Here is a 20240-nt window from a genome sequence, read left to right on the forward strand (position 1 = left end):
TATCTCACTTCAAATTCACAGTTCATTTAAAAATACCTATATTCAGCGCTACAAATACAAAGAACAGAAAACCATATCCTGTGGACAGTGCGGATATGAAATGAAAACGGAAAAGAGGAAGCGCCAAAAAACAGAATCGTAACTCAAACGAAATGGAACTCGATGCGACTACAAAGCAATTAACGGGAATAAAATCACATCAATTTACATGAAGGTAGAACTCTATGTGGTTCGACTCCGGCGGGACTACTGACACACCTTTTTCTGCCTAATAACAGCACTGTTAAGCGCTGCTGTGTTCTGCTTGTAAGGTATGGGAAGTAAGGGAGAAATAATTTTCAGAGGCGTTCCAGCTTAGTCCTCGGGGTAACGGCACATCTGTGGCCGATATCAGGTAGGAATATGTAATCCTATCTGGGGTTGATTGCACACGTCCATGGGCGACAGTAGCCATTTACCATCAGGTGGACTGCATGCTTGTCTGCAACTTTTATATTGTATAACAACATATGACATTGATTTCTCGACGGAAACGCCTTTTGACACTTTTGCCACGAGAGCAAATATTTGAACAAACAGAATATCCAATGATACGCAAAGGATTTCTCGATTTCGTGGCGGGAATGTTTGCATTTTTGCCACAAGAGCAATTCGTACGTACTTTATATCGTAAAGAGCAGCCAACTCATTCCACAACAAGATCCTATTGTGTTGAATTTTAATTTCTATTGTGTAAAATATAATAATTTAATGCATTTGTGAAATTATTGGATACTTATATATTTAATTAATTTGCTTTAAATTAATTAATTTGCTTGTTGAAAATTATACATTGATTGGGAAAGAGAAGAAGATGTCGAAAATGCAAAATCGTTTCCATATATCATATCTGAATTTAGGTAGAATTCTTTTCGCTTTTGAATATGGAAACCTGATGAGAGTCATTTTTTTCCAGTGAAACAATATTTCCAATTACAATTCATAATTAGGAGGTATTGTCGAAACTTGAAACGTATTAAGTGATAAATACTTAAGTATATTTTCCGCATTTAACTAACACCTAAATGTGCAGTCAAGTTATGGTATTTTTATTAAAATTCAGAAAAATAGATATGTAGTCATCTATTGCTTGTGATTCCTATGAGGTATTACGAAAGTTGTAGCGACTAAACTGGAATGCCTCAGAGATATAGTTGTTATTCGAGAGAAAAGTACGATAAGCTTTAAATATAAATTTTAAAACGTATATAAAATAAAACAACAAACACATTTTGTTCCTTAACGAGTTTCAATGGCGCTACCCTTTGGATGTAAAGTTACGACGACAGTACAAGTTTTGACGCCTCGGGACCGCGGCGGGGATGCGGTGGGTAGCTGAGTAGAAAACATGTTTACATACATATTTACGATTTTGCTATACTGACGAGTTATTTTTTCATCTTTTAAAGTATAGACTGAAGAAAATAACTTGATAACATTGTGTCTCCGTACTCATTATATGGCGTTTCCCGTGCAACTATTTTCTGTTTAGGTAGAATACTTTTTTATTTTCGGGATTTTATTTTAAAAGGTTTGTTTTTAATCGTAGAAGGACACTTAGTAGTGAATCAAGGAGATGCGTAGTAGAGTTTTCCAAAAGTATTTCTTCATTATTAATATTTATACAATAGCGGGGTGATTATGAACTTGCATATTTTTAAGAAGGTTTATATCCTCCTAAAATTTGAATTTCCCACATTCTTCCACTTCTAATTCAAATTCCAGTATTACAACACTCACAGTTTTGTTAAATTAAATGTAAAATTTAGCAAAATATATTTGTAACGGAAATGGTTAGGTAAATGAGTTTGGAACTTTCCAGAACTCGCAAATGTGTGCAACTGTGCGTTTAATATATTCGAGTTGGACTGCTGCAGACGTGGAGTCGGGACGCCGGCAATAGTTACATCATTTGAATGTCAGCGTATAAAATTGCGGTCCAACTTGCTACAGGTAGATAGGTGCTTAGTAATTCACATGGAATCTCTCCAGTGGTCGCTTTTCATAGATATTTTATGCAAATACAATTTTTATACCATAGATTAGTAAAGATTATTCACTCCTAACAAGAAAATGTAAACAGTTGTGACAATTGAAATTGTCACTGTCATATATTTTCGTGTTTGAAAAATATTTCAAAAATGTAGTTTTTAGATCTTTTATGTACTAATGAAACGATATTTCTCCGCACTTTTTCTTCGATTTCGTGTTTTTGTACCACTTAACTGCGCATTGTTCCGCGTAAATTACACCATGGCAGCCATTAAATGGCTGACACAATCGTAGCCGTTTAAGCCATTTAATGGCTTCCTTCAATTACAAGGCGGTGAGATATCTATATTTGTCTATGTTTTATATATTCACCTATACAAGTTTACTTGTGTTGTCTTTATAAAGATAAGCGTATATTTTTATTGTAACGTAAGTTACCCGTAAACAGTAGCATTACCATGAGTTGGCATAGAAACGCCACTATAGAAATGGTAAATAGAAAACTATTGTCATTTTGCTAGTGAATAACATAACTACTATCGTTACGGTATTTCTTGACAACGTCTGTCTAATTAATGATTCATGGGACCGAATTTGTATGGCAATAGATCATAATGACATTCGCTAGCGATTTGATTTCGATAGGTTTTTTACGTATCGAGTTACGTCACTACGGATTTTAGTTCTACAAGTAACCACCAGAGGCGCTGTACAATTTTTCATACATTTATTTTACGCAGTCGCTAGCGAGTAATACTTTTGTAAACTCATGGTAGTCCTACAGAAGACTGCATACTCCGTGATAGAAGTACAATGTGGTATGAATTTAAAATTGACGGACTACTAATTATTATTTACTATAGTTATATATTTACTAATTATTAAATTAATACTTTAAGGATTAAAATTTTATGGTATAATATGGTTATATGGTTTGGAAGGTGGTAGAACCCTTTGTGGTTCGACTCCGGCGGCACCACCGCCACGCCTATTTCTACCTAATAACAGCAGTGTTAGGAGCTGCTGTGTTCCGGTTTGAAGGGTGTGGTAAGGGAGATAGACTTTTCCGAGGCGTTCCAGCTTAGCCCTCAGGGGTACCAGCGCATCTGTGGCCGACCTCAGGTAGGAATATCTAATCCCATCTGGGGTTGATTGCAGATGTCCATGGGCGGCGGTAGCCACTTACCATCAGGTGGACTGCATGCTCGTCTGCTACTCCTATATACTAAAAAAAAAAAATGTCTTTATGTGTAGAAATTCACTAGCTGATTACCACTTATTCGTGCATAATGAATGTTGAATTCATTATCCTAGTTATTTGATCCCTTTCCTACCTACTCTAGATTTCTATTACAATCTTAAAGGAGAACAAAGCACGGCTATAACAAGGCTATGAAACTTAATGCTAACTTTCTTTAATAAACAATTAATAATAACATGGCTTTCTCATTACTTATTTTAGTAACTATATATTTTAATATCAATTACAGTGTTGTAAAAAACTAAATTGGTATTATTTTACTTTAGGCCAATTTATCACAAAAATGTTTTGCTAATGTACTTGCTGAACAAACTTCTTTTTTTTTAGATAAATGTAAAGCAAGTAACTGGAGCTAATGCTTTATTAATTATATGTAAAAATAATGGCATTTAAAAAAAAATTAAAAAGAGAATAATTATTTTTAAAATTAAAAAAGACAAACCCACTGAGTTTCTTACCGGATCTTCTCAGTAGAGGTCGCGTTCCGATCCGGTAGTAGTTTAAGAAAATATTGTAACTGACAATTTGTAAGTGCCGCCGTTGGCCTATACAAAATAAATATATTTCATTTCATTTCATTTCATTTCAATATTCTATAATCAATTATAATAATTTTATTATTTATTATTATCTATAATATTCTGTTTAATCAGTCTTTAAAAAATTACAACCATATTTACAAATTCTAACTAATATATATACAATATATACAAAAATATAATTTAAACAAAAAAAATAAAACTTTTAAACTAAATTGATATTAGAATAAATAAAATATGAATTATGCAGTAGCTTACAATAAAACTGGCAGATTGATAGTGGAAAACGCTAAAAGTTAAATCATGAATATTTAAAAGATTTATGCAAATTGAGAGAGGTAAATGCAATTTTATTATTCATCAATCGTTGGTTAAATGGAAATCCACCGTGGATACATAGCCCTCAATTAATTCCCAATACAATTCTTTGATTATTCAGTGGCGCTGATGTAAACAGACTAGATTCATAGTGTGGTTGAATCCGTTCAACACTGATACTAAACGTTAAATATAGAATGCAATAGATGAAATAATTATGCTTTTAATTTAATAATATGATATTCTTCTGTTTTAATATTATTGGGTTAATATAATGATAGTATCACTGTAAATCTTGAAGAAGTGTAGCTTGATGGTTAATTTATAGGAACAATATTAACGCAGTTGTAAAATAATTTGACCTTCTGGAAGAGTATCTCTCTATGTAAGTAGGAATTTGTTTCGCTTTTCTGTATATATTATCGGAAAGAATTTGTATGCTTAATACTTAAAATCTATCACTGATGTTGTAAGAGCCCTGTATTTATAGTTTTCACGTTGGTAAGTGTAGGACTTGTTGTGATCAGTGATATATTATATAACGATATTACCATATAAACGATATTGAATATTTTTATATTGTCCCGATTCATCAAATTCCATTTGGACAGAGTTTTTCTCATTAGGTTTAAAAACCGTCAAGTATGACAAGCATTGAAATCAAAATAAATTGCGATACACGGATTAAATAAAATTGGCCGCCTATTTATTGGAAATTGCTTTCATTGATAAATTCGGGCAATATCGAAATGTTTGTGAAGTATGTATTTGATTGCGTACGCAGTTATTGACATATCGGTTATTATGTGAAATATGGTAAACTCACCTTTGTTGCTGAAATTTTTATTAGATTTTTTTAGCTTTCTTCAATCATTTGGTCAAAATGCTGCTAAATATAGAAGTTAAATTAAAAGTCGTTAAGTGTACATCTATGTTCAATATAGCATTAATTTATATATGGTAGGTAACCTACCGTAATCGTTTTCATAAATAATTGTTCATTGCTTATGTCTTAAACTCGTATGTAATTAGTATATCAAGTGTTTTAATTAAAAAGTATTTAAGTGGATGTAAAATTTTGTAAAACATGCATTTGGATCTTAGACTTAAAATTTAATTTAAGGCTGATGTACCCATGTCAGGAAATCCGCAGAAATATAATTAGATTTTGGATTACAAATTGGCGTACAGTCAGTTATAAATAAAATAAGGCCAGACAAATTCATTTTCGGTGGGCTCCGTAAAGAAAATCTGTTTTAAGTGTTTAAGCAATTACTGCAGCCAGAATTTTTAATCTTCTCATTATGACTAAGAGCCCCCGGAGATTATGGGAGAAAGTTATGAGATTAAGTGTCCAGAGTAGTATAAATTGTTATTTCTAAATAAATTGCCGTGTTTAATCTACTTAGTGTTGATTTATTTTGTTGTTGGTACCACTACACACCCAGATACTGTTGCTTATGCAATTGGTTTCAATTCAATTTATGGACCATATTCATATATGGAAAACGTTTCCTGGAGCACGCAATTTTTATAAAGTATAACGTAGATGATTTATTTATGTTTTACTATTTACGCCCCGCCCTTTTGTACCGTATTTCTTAGAAAATATAAAGGGAAGAAATTTTATTTAGACCATGTTAGTAAATAAATAATTTGTTACTGTGAGCATTTTTTTTGTCATTTGTGTCCAGTAGAGTCCAGTTGATATTTTTTTACATCAATGAATTAGTATATATAAACGATTGTTTTAATGGACATTTCTTAACAATATGCCTTTTATTGTTTTAAAGATCAAAATAAATATTGCGCGGTGGCAAAATCTTTTTATAGTACCTACATTTTCAAAATTGTTTGTCTTGATTGAATTTGTGTGTAACGATTGGGTCATTTTTGAAATAGGAAAATCTTTTGACGGAACATTCTGAAATAGTACTCGTACATTTATTTACATGTACGAGTACCTACATACCTACATGTACATTTATCTCCCGCAAAATAGTCTCGACGTTAATTAAAACGTGTACATCAAGAATAAGATCAATAAAGTAGATTAGTATATATGTATCTAGCTTGGTGAATAGCTTAATTTGAAGGCAGAAATGAGTTCAGTAGTAAAGGCTTTGAAGGCGCTGACGAAGGGACCCGTCAAACGGCGTAATCAGAAGACTTGGGCTAGTTAATTACAGAAATATTAGCCTTTGATAAATATATTATTTATGTTTTTTCTTTATTTCGTACAAGTATTTTACGATTGATAAATAATTCCTTGAATGTTCGATGCTTGAACGTATGTAGGTGGTAGAACCCTTTGTGGTTCGACTCCGGAAGCACCACCGCGACACCTATTTCTACCTAATAACAGCAGTGTTAGGCACCCTTCAAACCGGAACACAACATGTTCCGGTTTGAAGGGTGTGATAAGGGAGACAGACTTTTTCGAGGCGTTCCAGCTTAGTCCTCAGGGGTAGCGGCGCATCTGTGACCGACCTCAGGTAGGAATATCTAATCCTATCTGGGGTTGATTACAGGTGTTCATGGGCGGCAGAAGCCACTTACCATCAGGTGGACTACATGCTCGTCTGCTACTCCTATATTATAAAAAAGTAGGTATAATCTATAGGTGCCTTGGTTTGGTTTTTGTATTTGCGTATGAAATACGCAGCTTAATTACGAAGTTCGATGATGAAGCACCACTGTGTTATTGCATTAATTAGTGATATTGAAATGAAATTATTAATTGCACGATGAATTATAATAGTTTAGCTTAATAATCGTGATACAGACTTTAATATTGTCGCTATACTTAGTAATATTTCAGAGTATATTTAAGAAAAACCATCAAAGTTTGAAGTAATTTGTTTTGGTGGAGAAGAAACGGTAAGAGATACTGTGTAACATACATAGGCGGCCAATTGAAAATATAAAGGCCAAATTACCTAACTGCTATAGTCGAGATAAATAGCTATTATACGAGTAGGTACTACAAAACACGAAAACGAGTAATCCGATTAAATTCCTATAACTTAAATTAAATTAGTGATGTGAATAAACTGTTAACTCTAAATTAATCGAATTAGACCAGTATCGAAGTGCGAAGTTGTTACTTATACAAACCAGTTCAATTGATTACTTCCCGATGCAGCGTCCCATTTAAAGACTGAACTTTAGAGACGATTGTTTTGTACTTCCCTGATTTCAAGCGAATCGTTGTTTGGAGAAATTCCGCTTTAAAGCTAAAAGCATTCCGTTGAATTGTTTTCACAGAGATCACGCTTACCGTATTTTGGTATGCGATAAATCATTATTTATGGGAACCCTTTTCAGGTCCGGGTTAAAGAACCGCATAGTTCCTGATTAATACAATGCCTTGCCTTGTATGCGAATGTTCGTACATTTTCGTAGTGTTTGTGAAAGTTTTTATGTAATATGTAAGACAAAGATAGGCTTATATTATTTAATTTAATGCATTTGGGGAATCGAACATACAACTCGAATAACATACGTCAATCATATTTCATTTATATACTTAGGTATTTACTTCGTACTATGTCACTTCAGTTAATAAGTTGTGGCTAAGCAAACTTACTTAATCAATATGGAAAGTAACCATTTTACTTTCAGGAATGATGAAGGATTTAAAAACATATTGTAGTACCTATATATAAGTGTTGGGGTCATTGCATTAGACTCTTTTGCATGACATATTGAAATATTTGATAATATAGGAGTAGCAGACGAGATAAGATTGGATTCCTATCTGAGGTTGGCCACAGATGCATTCGAGCATCTGACAGCTCTTATTTATCTCTCTTATCACACCCTACAAGATTAACAGCAGCGCTTAACACAGCTGTTTTTACGCAGAAATAGGTGTAGCTAAAATGTTATGGTTACCACCTAACCACTAAGCGAGCAGAAAGGAGACTCCCTAGCACGTCTACATAGCTCATACGTCTACTTAGCTCTACTTACCCTTTGAATAAACCATCTGGAGAATGTAGAATTCGTGTCAAGTGTGAACGTGTTTTACGACGGTCGCGTATTATTGGATCTTCTGAAATCTACCACACTTCTAGACCAATATTTGTGTTGTTTATGATGTAATAGCCTTGTTTTTATCTTAGTAGTATCTAATTTCCTAACTAAACGGGTGCGATTTCACAGAGAACATCAACATGAGCAGATTAAGTTTGGGAATTAATTGCGGTTTTAAATATTTCAATTTTTGCATAAAATAGTTTATATTGAAAATTCATGTAATTGTTAAAATTAACCAAACATTTTTATTAATACATTAAGTAGGTACAAGTGAAAAATTGCATATAATATTTTTGAAAGAATAATATTTTGAATTTTGGCAAAGGGAGATCTTCTGCCGGGCTAGGTGATCATGCCCGGGGCCGTGCTCCGACGGTCTCAGTTTGCAGCTTTGTATATGTACAAGATGTTGAAAAAACTTCGATAGCATGTTTTAGGAACGAGTAGCGCCATCTCTTGACGAATAGCGGTAAGTCGTCACAGAATTAATTACTATTAACGGCTACTCTTTAGCGCAGTGTACCAAAATCGTTATATATACTTCAGCATGATATGTAGATTCGTACATGCATTTAGGTACCATTAAACACGGAAGAAAATTGTTAATGCAGAGCATCGTCGCGCTATGTTTCACGATGTCCGGAAACGCATTAAGTTGCAGAACACACGAGTGAGATAAAACCGTACCATATAAACTCGCTGCATTCTCGCATTTCATGAAAATAATGTTTATGTGGTTTTCTTGATAGTTTTCATTAATGTTAACATTTCTATTATTTTAGATTTACTTACTACATAAATGGTTGAATTCTTTTTGTAGTTGGAACTAACGATGAAGCAGACTTGCTACCTAATGGAAAGTAGGTAGTCAATGACGTCTATGGATATTTGCAACACTAGAGAAGTCACCAATGAGTCGCCGGCTTTCTCTTTTTGCACCTTTTTTGAAGAGTCACATACCTACCCATCATCTCTAATTTATAATATAAGAGTAGCAGACGAGCATGCAGTCCACCTGATGGTAAGTGACTACTGCCGCCCATGGACATTTGTAATCAACCCCAGATAGGATTAGATATTCCTACCTGAGGTCGGCCACAGATGCGCCGCTACCCCTGAGGACTAAGCTGGAACGCTTCAGAAAAGTCTGTCTACCTTACCACACCCTTCAAAACGGGACACAGCAGCGCCTAACACTGCTTTTATTAGGTAGAAATAGGTGTGGCGGTGGTGCCGCCGGAGTCGAACCACAGAGGGTTCTACCACCTTCAAAATATTAATAAAATATAATATTATGATTATTTTCAATTTTCAAATATAACCAAAACGGACTTTATAGACAGTTCCACAAAATGAATTTTGTAAAAACGCGATTCGAATTTAGGATGATTTGGTTTTCCATTGACAACAGCATACAGATAACGTATGACAGCGGATCACACTGACAGTTGCATTCATAGACATGAATTGGGAACAAGATCCAATATCCTATAGTATTGTATATACAAATAGCAACTATGTAGAACAAGCGTCTTGCGGTCATCGAACGCTGAAATCAAATTAGGCGAGTCCCTTTGACGACGTTCTAGTTTGTCCAACTATTCGTGCCGATACTAATTAATATTAATCAGTTAACTGGATGGCGCGCTATTCAAGATAGTTAACGTTTGTATAGCTACTGGGTAGTCAAGTTAACACTGATGAATATGAATTATTTATCGCTAAATACAGGAGTTACGTACTTACTTAGTATTATTATAGATGCCCTAATAATGTTTAGCTCACACTAGAAACTAGAATAGGCTTTATTTTTTTATTTTGTTCTTGGAGATCTCCCTTTGCAAAAATTTTACCACGAATTTAATCTTCCAGATAAGACCGTGTGAGTTGACTTGTGCTCTAGCCCACCTCAGAATTTACAAGTGTAAAAGTAAAATTTTGATATTCCTGCTGGATCCACTTATAAACAATGAAGAACACAAACTGTATAACATGTAGAGAAATAGATATTTTTATTGTATAACTTTGCAGAACGCTTTGTTTTAAACATTAGCAAGGTAATTATTGCGTCATTCAGGTAAATAGTGGCAAAACTTAGACTAACTGGACTAACTGTTCGATAATAAAGTGTTAAGGGTTCTGTGTGTACTTTTGTACTGTAGTCATACTAATCACGTCGTTGCTGTGGCTTTATAATTAAATCTTCAGTTTGAAACTTTGAACGTAGATCATACTGACCGCGATATACTCGAGTGACTTTGGTGGTTCCCCAACAAACTTACAAGTGGTATCATAATTTTAAACTAGAAACATTCCATATTATACAAGTGGGGTAGGTTAGGTATAATGAAACAATGCGTAGCGCAATTCTGTTGGAAGTACAAACAAGGACATTCTTGTATCGTAACTAGACTTTGGTAGAAGTCTTAAAATCTATAATTGTATTTTTGGAATATATCTGCTGGTAAATTTGGCTTAACACTTCGGATGTCCAGGTTCGAATCTCAGGTAGTCCTGATTTTTCGTACTTACGTGTAATTTAAATATATTTGTCACCTTTTACACAAGGTAATATACAATGGTATCAGGTGTCGCACCTATGGTAAAACAAAATGAATTTTCGTAACATTAATTTGTATATACAAAAATATAAGTCTAATAAAATAACTTTCTAATTCTGTTATTACGAGCCATCGGTTCGTAGATGATTTAAAATTATAATTGTTTAAAACTTTCTTAGAGAACATTTGGGAAGTTCGTGACCGGGATTTTTAATGCTTTCAGAAGTCCATTAATATTTATTGTACCCGTAAAAAGTTTTGCCAAAAGGTCAGAAATAGGAAAGAACGGACTTCACCTGAAGGCTAAGCGCAGTGCGGCCGAACAACTTCTCTGAACGAACTATTACAAGTACCTACTGCAACTAGAACTGTAAATTAAGATTAGAACTAACCGGCGGTACTAGAAACTTTCACGAAAATATATTTGTCGACTCCACAGCTCAAGTGCGCTCGGAGTAAGCAAGCGCTTTGCGGAAAAATTCTCGAGAACTACGACACAGTTTACTGGCAACTTCGAACAAGACGTTGAACGCAACATGTAACATCTACGTATTTAATTGCATCTATACGATATGAGTATATACTAGTACTATTTTTAGTATTACAGTACATATTAAGTGTATACATATAAGCAATAAGGGAGACAAGTATCTCGCCCTCGTCTCGGCTAATTGGAAACGTTCTAAATTAGTCCTCAGGGGTAGAAACGCGTCTGTGGCAGATGCTGCCGATCTAAGGCAGGACTATAATCTAATCTGAGATTAATTACTGACGTTTATTTGAGACTTACTATCAGATGGCTTGAATACTCGTTTGCTACTGTATTATAAAGAATAAGAGTTTTGTAGGTATTAGCCTGTAAAGTAATACACAGATTGAATACATGACGTCCGATAAAACATAGGTTTATTATACTTTCTCTCGATAGAATATCGAAAAAGATTTCACTTAAAAAATATATCTGAAGAAATGTCCGTATACTAGGTAAAATCTTACTAAATATAAAAGTCTTCTCTCCTACTAGAATTAACTCTTTTTAGGTATTTGTAATTATGAAGGGTTTCATAAAGCTACGTAGCCTTCATAATTCTCAGTTGATTTACATAATGCGTCACTTTTATTGATCTTGTTTTATCAAAACTTATAGGTATATATCACAAAAGGCGTTATAGTATCTTAAATAAACTAAACAACATTATTTTAGATAAAGTACAAATTACTCGCAAAAAATGAAAAAATATTGTTTACCTTAAAATAGTCATCACTGCTACATTAAATTACCAATATTAAAGTTGCATAAAAAAATTAACCAATGAAAGGCGCAGTAGTAGTTTGCATAAAGCCATCCATATGCATGAAGTGACAGGGATGAAAGCGCGGCTGGTGCATGTAAATTCAATAGGTAAAGCGCCAGCAAAAATAACACAGTGGAAAACTGAGCTGTGACAAATCTGTTTTATATTCCAATAAAATATTTTTTTATTAATCTACGTGCATTTTCATTATGCTAGCCTTTCGTAAAGAGGTTGCGGATTCAATTCTAGGTAAAGTAGGAATGATGAATTAAAATTATCTTGATTGGAGTGATCGTTTAGTTTTCTTTTGCGTATAAGAAAGTTACGGTAAATCCTAGTATGGAGATGGATTGTCTTTTACAGTGTAGATATCCACGACACGGCGTCGTGCCGCGACATGTCACCGTCGTAGAATTCTACGAATCATGTGTAAGTCTTATGCGTTAAAAGATTGAAATAATGAAAATGAAACCAATTTTACACACTTGTTTTACAGTAAATAAACAAATTAATTTGTCACGTTGAGTGGTGTCACGTATCGCGAGAACAGAATGACGACTGTAATTGAATTAAAATGGACACGAAAAGAACAATCGTATGTTGATAGCAGTCCCGACATATCTGAAAATGTATTTATTCGATGCAAGTGACGTTTTGATACGTGTTTTATTTGAATTAATTTCATTGAGTACATTTAAGTAAATTTTCATTAAGTTTATTAATTAAATGGTGGTATCATTACGTTATTATTTTTGATTCGATGTGAATAAATTGAAATATCTGGTACACATTGCTATCAGCGACAATACTGATGAAATTATTTAAAGTGTTGATTTATGTCTTATTATTGTTTGCCTCAAAATATACAAAGCGAATTTTACTATTGACAATAATATTCCTAGTTCCGTTGATAAAAGGTATCGGGAATGGTATCGGGTATTTCTAAGGATTCCACGGCGTGATAGGTTCTATAGATAGCACCTTTTTCAAACATTTTAACAAACATTTCAAGTCCAAGACCTTTTATAGTAGACATTTGTGTAAACTTTACAATACCTATTAGCATGAATTACAACATCAAATGAGGCAAATAATTTTCCCTTGTCAGGTTACAGCTTAATGTTTTTCTTTGTCTTTGTTATAGTGGCAGTATTATTTCACATGTAGATTATAATGAAACTATAGTCAAATTCAGGGAAGAACTATAATAGAATTCAAAACACCAACAATGCATAGAAAATATTATGAAATCTTTTACAAATATAGTACAATGGAAACGAAGTAATTAGAGAGCATTCTGTTTCGTCTGCAGTATGGTAAATGTATACAGGGAAATTGGGAGCATGTAGCGTATCACCTTTCAATTAGAAAGAAAGAAAGAAAGAAAGAAAATACTTTATTCAAGCATATTGCAACACACAGTACAATTGCAAATAGACAAAATAATTAAAAAAAGCACGGTTATAAAACTAGTTACTAAAAATAAGACAATATGTATAAGTATATAAATAAGAAAGAATCCTTATAAAAATGTAAGAGTAAAAAAAAAATAACAATAATAAAAATACAATACATAACTAAACTTCTATGTGCTGCAACAAACGTGAAAGGGGACAAACTCAGCGAATGCCATGAGCAGGTAGACTGCGTCTTGGCTCTGATTTTCAGTTAGCCCCGTGGCGTAATGTTGATCGGACGGCTGTCCGCGTGCTTGCTAATGGTGCCGTATTAACACGATTTACTGTGTATTTCCGACACGTGAGACACTCAGGTATCGCGGTAAGTACCTCCATTTTATTATTAACGGTAAATTTTAAATTTGTGTGTAACGAAAAATTATACAAGGCGTCATGGAACACTACCTATCATTATTTCCAGGAAACAAATCGAGCCTGATGTACTCGTACCTACAGTATCGACGATAACATGATGAGCTGCCAGTTCATACTAGTACCACGTCGAACATTGGAACCCTGCCTCCCTGTCTATGAGCCACAATCTATAGGTAAGTTAAAATATAAATTAGACTACGCTTTGAGATAATTATATTAAAAATTATATGGTCTCATTGTATTGTTCAATAATAGCCTACATAAGTAAACAATAATAACAAGTAGTATCCTCAATTAATTAATGAAGTAAAAGTTCTAAAATGAAATGTAGGGAAATATGTATGAATGTATTGATATTTTATTTACGTGCATGTGTGTGTGAGTGAATATATAATGTTATTGTTCTTTACTGTACTTCTAATAGATAAGCCAAATAGGCAATATTATTTTATTTGTTCTTTAAGTAGTAAATTTTTAAGTTTATATTTAAAACTCCCTAATGATTTCAGGCTACGAAGAGGAGGAGGCAGGTTGTTCCAACACTTCGTGGCGCTGTACCTGAAGCTGCCCCTGAAAGCAGCTGAGCAATAGGACGGGTACCACAATTTATCCGGAGCTGATCGGGTTCCATAGATTCGGGATCCGGGTTAGAGCTGATAGTATGGTGGCCGGTATTTAAAGCCCGCACCTTGTAGGCGTTTGATACCGGAACGAAATAATTATAGCCTAAGCTTTGTATGAAATCTAGGTTTACAGGTTTACACTTTGTATTTCGACTCCAGAGTCCGGAGGCACTATCGACAAACCTATTTCTGTCTAATAACAGCATTGTTAAGGGCTGTGTTTCGCTTTGAAGCCACCACAGGTAGGAATCTAATCTTATCTGGGGTTGATTATCGATTTCCATGGGCGGCAGTACCCGCTTACCGTCAGTTGGGCTGCAAGCTCGTTTCATCATCATCATCAACCCTTTATTGTCTCACTACTGGATACGGGTCTTCTCTCAGAATGAAAAGGATTAGGCCATAGTCCACCACGCTGGCCAAGTGCAAGTTGGTAGACTTCACATACCTTTGAAAACTATTTATCCTTGGGTATCCAGGTTTCCTCACAATGTTTTCCTTCGTTTGATAGTTGAATAATATTATAAAAAAGAAATGTATTGTATTATTATAAAATTAAAATATAAAGGAACAGCCGTTTGAAACTTGCTTATTTAGCAAATTCAGTAAATGAGAAACCTCTATAAATAATATAAAAATGTTAGGTCCCTTGAGATCTCAGTTTTCATTGTATATATCAAAGAAGATTCACCGCTCTTACGACATTTAAGATTCCGAGCCGCCCTTTATCATCTCTTAGGTTTGGAGGACAAAGGATTGTTTCCGATACAAGGGCATATTCCTCTACCTCAAAAGGAATTCCCGATATCAAAGGTCAAAATCCATGTAACGGACCTTTTTATGGTAATCTCTTCACACGGAGCAATTTGGAATTTGAAGGTAAGATTTTTTGTAGATATATGGAGATTACGTTAGGGTTCCCCACGCATTAGTGTGTTTTATTTATGGGTTTTGTTATTACATAGCGTAAAAAAATAAGTCCATATCCGAAAAATTGTCATAAATTGATTCATTCTTCGAAATGAACATTATTGTCTCATTAAATAAAATCTCGATTTTTGGAAGTTGTACCTAAAGTCTCCGTATTTTTAAAATAATTTGTTTTAGTTTATATTTTTTATATATAACCTAGCTATGATAATAAATTGCTAACTCATGCTAAAGGTACTGCAGTACTCCCCGTACTTCGTGTATCTATAAATGTTCAGTCCAGGTGAAAAATCAGGTCGAATCGGTGTCGTTCCAAATGAATACTGAAATAGATTGAGGTGTCGCTAGCAGAATGGGAGGAACAAATACTGAACCAACTTTTGTGTTTTTACCGCGGAATTCGTGACGTCAAATAAAATAGTTAGCCATTTTACGTATTTTAATTTCGCAAATTCTAGTATCAAAGTTGAAATATCAATGACGTAGTAAAATGAAAAGTTAACGTGTTGGCTGTTGAATCATTAATAATAAATTATTTTACGTCTAAAATGTTGCTGTGATTGATGTAAAATTTCTTATAAAATTAATTTGCTCTTGACTTTTAAGCACTTTAATTCAAAGACAAGTGACGTAAATTACATTTTGTTGTTACAAAACAAGCAACATTGAAACACCTTAAAATACCAAAATTGATTAGGTATTTCATTAAATTTTACGCCGCCAAATAGATTAACGGCTTAAGCGACTTTTGAATCTCGAGGCGTGATTACAAAAGTGATTTTAGCTACGGAATTATTTTAAAGGAATTGTTAATTAGAGTGTGCCCGTTACGGCCTCTGTTCTGAATTATAATTTGATAACAGGTATCAACTTTGTTCTAAGTCCTTGCTATCAGAGTTTTGAAGTTCAATTATGTAACCTACTGTAAGAAATGAGCAATTATTTACACGAAACATGAGAATAATAAATGTAGGATATTATATGTACGAATATTCTATATATCTAATGATAGACAATTACATAACATTGTAACACGATAATTTTGTAGAAGTACTTAAACGTAACCAAAGTACAGTCAGTTGATTAAAAATTTGGTGTGAGCCCTGGTTTATTTCTAAGCTGGGAATAAGAAAAAGTTTTGAATATTTCATAGTTCAGTGAAATTACGGTTGTCTGTTTCGGGCACAAAAAGCGAATCCGAAAGTTGTCAAATTTCACGATGGGGATATAAAGGAGAATTTTGGAATATTTGGAATTTGGAATAGTCCGAAACTCTGTCGATACCCATATCTGAATATAGAGCACCTCTAGGCTTTTTCTTTTTCACTAGAGTTGTGTGAGGTAGCTGAGCGGTGTGTGACGTCAAAGGTAAGCGAATATGCGATGTTATGAAAATGTCATATCGACACCGGTCGCAATCCGTAGCTCGCATACGTAGATCCTACATCCCTTCATATAAAAATCATCGCTTCATAGCTTATTATACTGAGCCCACCTAAGATAAGCAATAAAAATCAATCTTACGATGGTCGCTGCTGTGTTGACTTCAGGCAAGGTGAGGAAGTTTCATATTATCTTAAGAGAAACAAAGAATACGTAATCTATTTTAGGTACCACTCACTTCAAGTGAAAGCTTGAAGTCTGTTAAATATATCCTTGGGCGGTACTGAATACCAAACTTTAATTTGACTGTACATAATATGTGTTTCATATTATTACTAGTTTGAAACTTTAAAAGTTTTATACTGTATTGATACCTCTATAATGGCCACAACATCGTCCTGTAGCGGACGTGAGTGAAGTTTAATACTATCATATCATTTGGTTAACAAATTAGTGCGGTTCTGCACTGACAGTAACATTTCCGCGACAAAATTATACAGTCACTAAATTTATTTGCTGATGTCCACGTGTAAAACAAATTATCTGTGATTGAATCATTTGTACAAAGTTTTCAATTTATTCCAACATTTACTCTGGATTACATCAGAGCGCTTCGTTTGGTGTTTGTAATTACAATGGCATTATGATTATTTTGTAATTACGTATTAAGCATTGTGGGTTGTTTTTCCTGCAATTCCCCAATTTTAATATAAATGTTTTTTTTTCACCTATTTCCGAAATAACGACGTAAGTGATATTATCAATTTTAATCCAAAGTTTTCTCGCTGTCTTCTCGAAATGTATATTGCTGTTTATTAGTGTTTATTACCGTACTTTGTTCATGTAGTTATGCTAATTTTGTTTAAATTTAAACATGAAATAACAATCTTCAGCGTCAAAGAGAAATTTTAATGCAGCGAGTTCAGCGTTTATTACGTTTCCATTGCTACAATGTTTTATCTCAATTCTTCACCGACACTATTCTGCTACTAAGTAAATAAACTTTATGTTATAGGCCATAACTAAAATAATTTGCAGTAAAATACAAACTGTCTTTTCAAAATCAAGCCGAGCAGCTGTAAGCTTCAACAAGTCGCGATCGAAATGTAACAATTTACGTTTTTTGAATCAGTCACTGAAAAAAAAATAGTGCGTGCGCTTGTATAGAAAACAATGTGTTACAATGTGTATTTTTGCGCTTTGAGACTTGCATTTAAACGCGTGCGTTTAATCGTAGTAAGCATAAGAACCGTGCTAAGCATAAGAACCCTTTTCTCGTCACGCGGGTTTAAGCCCGCGCGAGTCACATGTCGCATGCGTGAAACCTGCTATAGTTTCTTTGCGCCGTACGTTTTTCTGTTGTCACATTTACGGGTGTATGTCTTACATTATAGGATAACTATCCATGATATGATAGGACGCAGGCAACACGCATGCGGAGCAGAATAGAACGCGGTTTCAAACCCGCGTGACAGGAATAGGGTCCTTTACGTAAATAGGTATAGAACGCGTAAAACTGCTAGTCCGTTCCGAATAAAGAAATGAATCGCGTCGCCATAGCAAATTGTATGACTACACCTGTACCCTTACCATGAGTTTTTACGTTTTGACAAATATGACTGTTTTGGTATTTGTTTACGTATTGGCCTATACAATATCCAAGTTCTGATATAATCCGCTAGGGGCGCTGATTGGAAATTGTACAGGCATATACGTAAACAAATACCAAAACAGTCATATTTGTCAAAACGTAAAAACCATGGAACAGAAAAAACGGTTCCGATACATTCGCTCGTACTTACCACTTCTACTTGCTTTTCTTTTCTATGGTAAAAACTCATGGTAAGGATACTGTTCGCAACAACTTCAGAGCGGGCTAGCAGTTTGGCGCGGACTATAATAATTTGTTGTTTGAGAGGAAGCGTAATACATAATAATGTATCAGAGGAATTTGTTTAAATAGAGAGTGGAATTGAAATTGAACGCATTTGCACTGTCTCGTTTCTTTAAAGGCTTTATATTGCCGGATCTCGTTGTTCTACTCGTAAGTCTGTCGTAAATAAGCGACGGATGCCGTGCAGTTCTCGCTCCGGGATTATCTTTCGGGCGCGGTCACACTATGCAGATTTCGAGGTTTGACTGCGGAAAATCAGCTGTACCAGCTATGTACTTAAGTACATCAGACATGAAAGGCAGACTTAGATAAGGTGTTTTAAGTTGGTCATTGATAGTAACGCCGCAACAGTATCAGAATCAGTATACAGAAAATTTTAGGTCCTGTCTTATTTGGACATTAACATATTCTATACTATCTGGATTTGGCGGCATATGAGATAGCTGGAAGTGATTGATCTGATTGAAGTAACTGACTTGATTGTAAGCTAGAATTAGGCTTGTTTGGGGTTTATATAAGCTACAAATATCGTACCGCAAAGAATATAAGTATGTTATACGCGTAGTATAAACAGTCTGTAAATTCACCAAAAATACATGTAAGTAGCTGAAAACCATACGCCTGGTGTGGCCGCGTTCTTATGTTTATTGTTACTTATTGTATAAAGCATGCGAAACTACGGATTATTGTGGAGATTCAGGTTTAGCATACAGTGATTTAATTTTATTATTATTCGCACTACTTATGCATTACTTTATTTATACAGTTAACATTGGATTATTGAATCTTTTCATATAAGAATTTGCCTAATTTCTCGAGACTAGCGCTTTTTAGGGTCTATAGTTGGAAACGGGTCTCTCTCACAACGTACCTAGTTGTGTGCTTGAATTAATATATTTAAAAATTGATTTATTTGCGTTATTATTTTTAATATTTTTCAATTGTTATTAATAATAACATATAAGAAGTTAAAAGGTATATGGTGTAATATGGAAAAAATATAATAGTAATAAAATAGTTTCCTTTACTTTTATCGTTATAAACATCTTTTTCATTCATTGTCTCTATTTTATTTCGGGTTAAAATAAAAAAAAAGGAAAGAAAACAATTAGCGACGCTTTCTTTTACGATCCCGTTAGTTTGAGAGAGTTCCTTACGGGGACTGATTGTTTCCGGCGGAGCTTTGCACTGGACAATACCCATTTCCCCTCAACGACCGCTTACGAGAGCCCTTTTTAAATAAAAGAGGAGCTTTCAGATAGTCATATGTCTTCAGGACATAAAGGCCGAAATTGATCGTCCTACGTAAATAAAGCTTAAGGGATCAAATCTCGGATAAGTTTCTAGCATAGACTTAGATTTTTTTTGCTAAGCTAGTTTCTAGGTAGGTTTAATAAATATATGGAAACAAGTAAATTTAGGAAAGCAAGTCGGGAATTTGAAATTTTCGAGCTCATGCTTGTTTGTAAAATGTAAAAATGTAAAGGCAACTATTTTTAATTTTATCCGTTTTTATAAGCTTAGAGTAATTT

The 20240-nt window shown here is 34.1% G+C and overlaps 2 long non-coding RNA genes across 2 annotated transcripts in view; both read left to right on the forward strand.

The window, feature by feature from the left end:
• Positions 1 to 20240, forward strand: part of LOC140749232 (uncharacterized) — a 467169-nt gene that overhangs the window by 23508 nt on the left and 423421 nt on the right. The window lies entirely within an intron of this gene.
• On the forward strand, positions 13415 to 14509 carry LOC140749109 (uncharacterized). Its single transcript, XR_012103025.1, has 3 exons — positions 13415 to 13825; positions 13925 to 14051; positions 14388 to 14509. It is a non-coding gene; the product is annotated as an uncharacterized LOC140749109 (long non-coding RNA).

This window comes from Epargyreus clarus, unplaced genomic scaffold (genome assembly GCF_041222505.1).
Source record: "Epargyreus clarus isolate Ecla_fem2 unplaced genomic scaffold, WU_Ecla_fem_2.2 ptg000017l, whole genome shotgun sequence".
Lineage (NCBI taxonomy): Eukaryota > Metazoa > Arthropoda > Insecta > Lepidoptera > Hesperiidae > Epargyreus > Epargyreus clarus.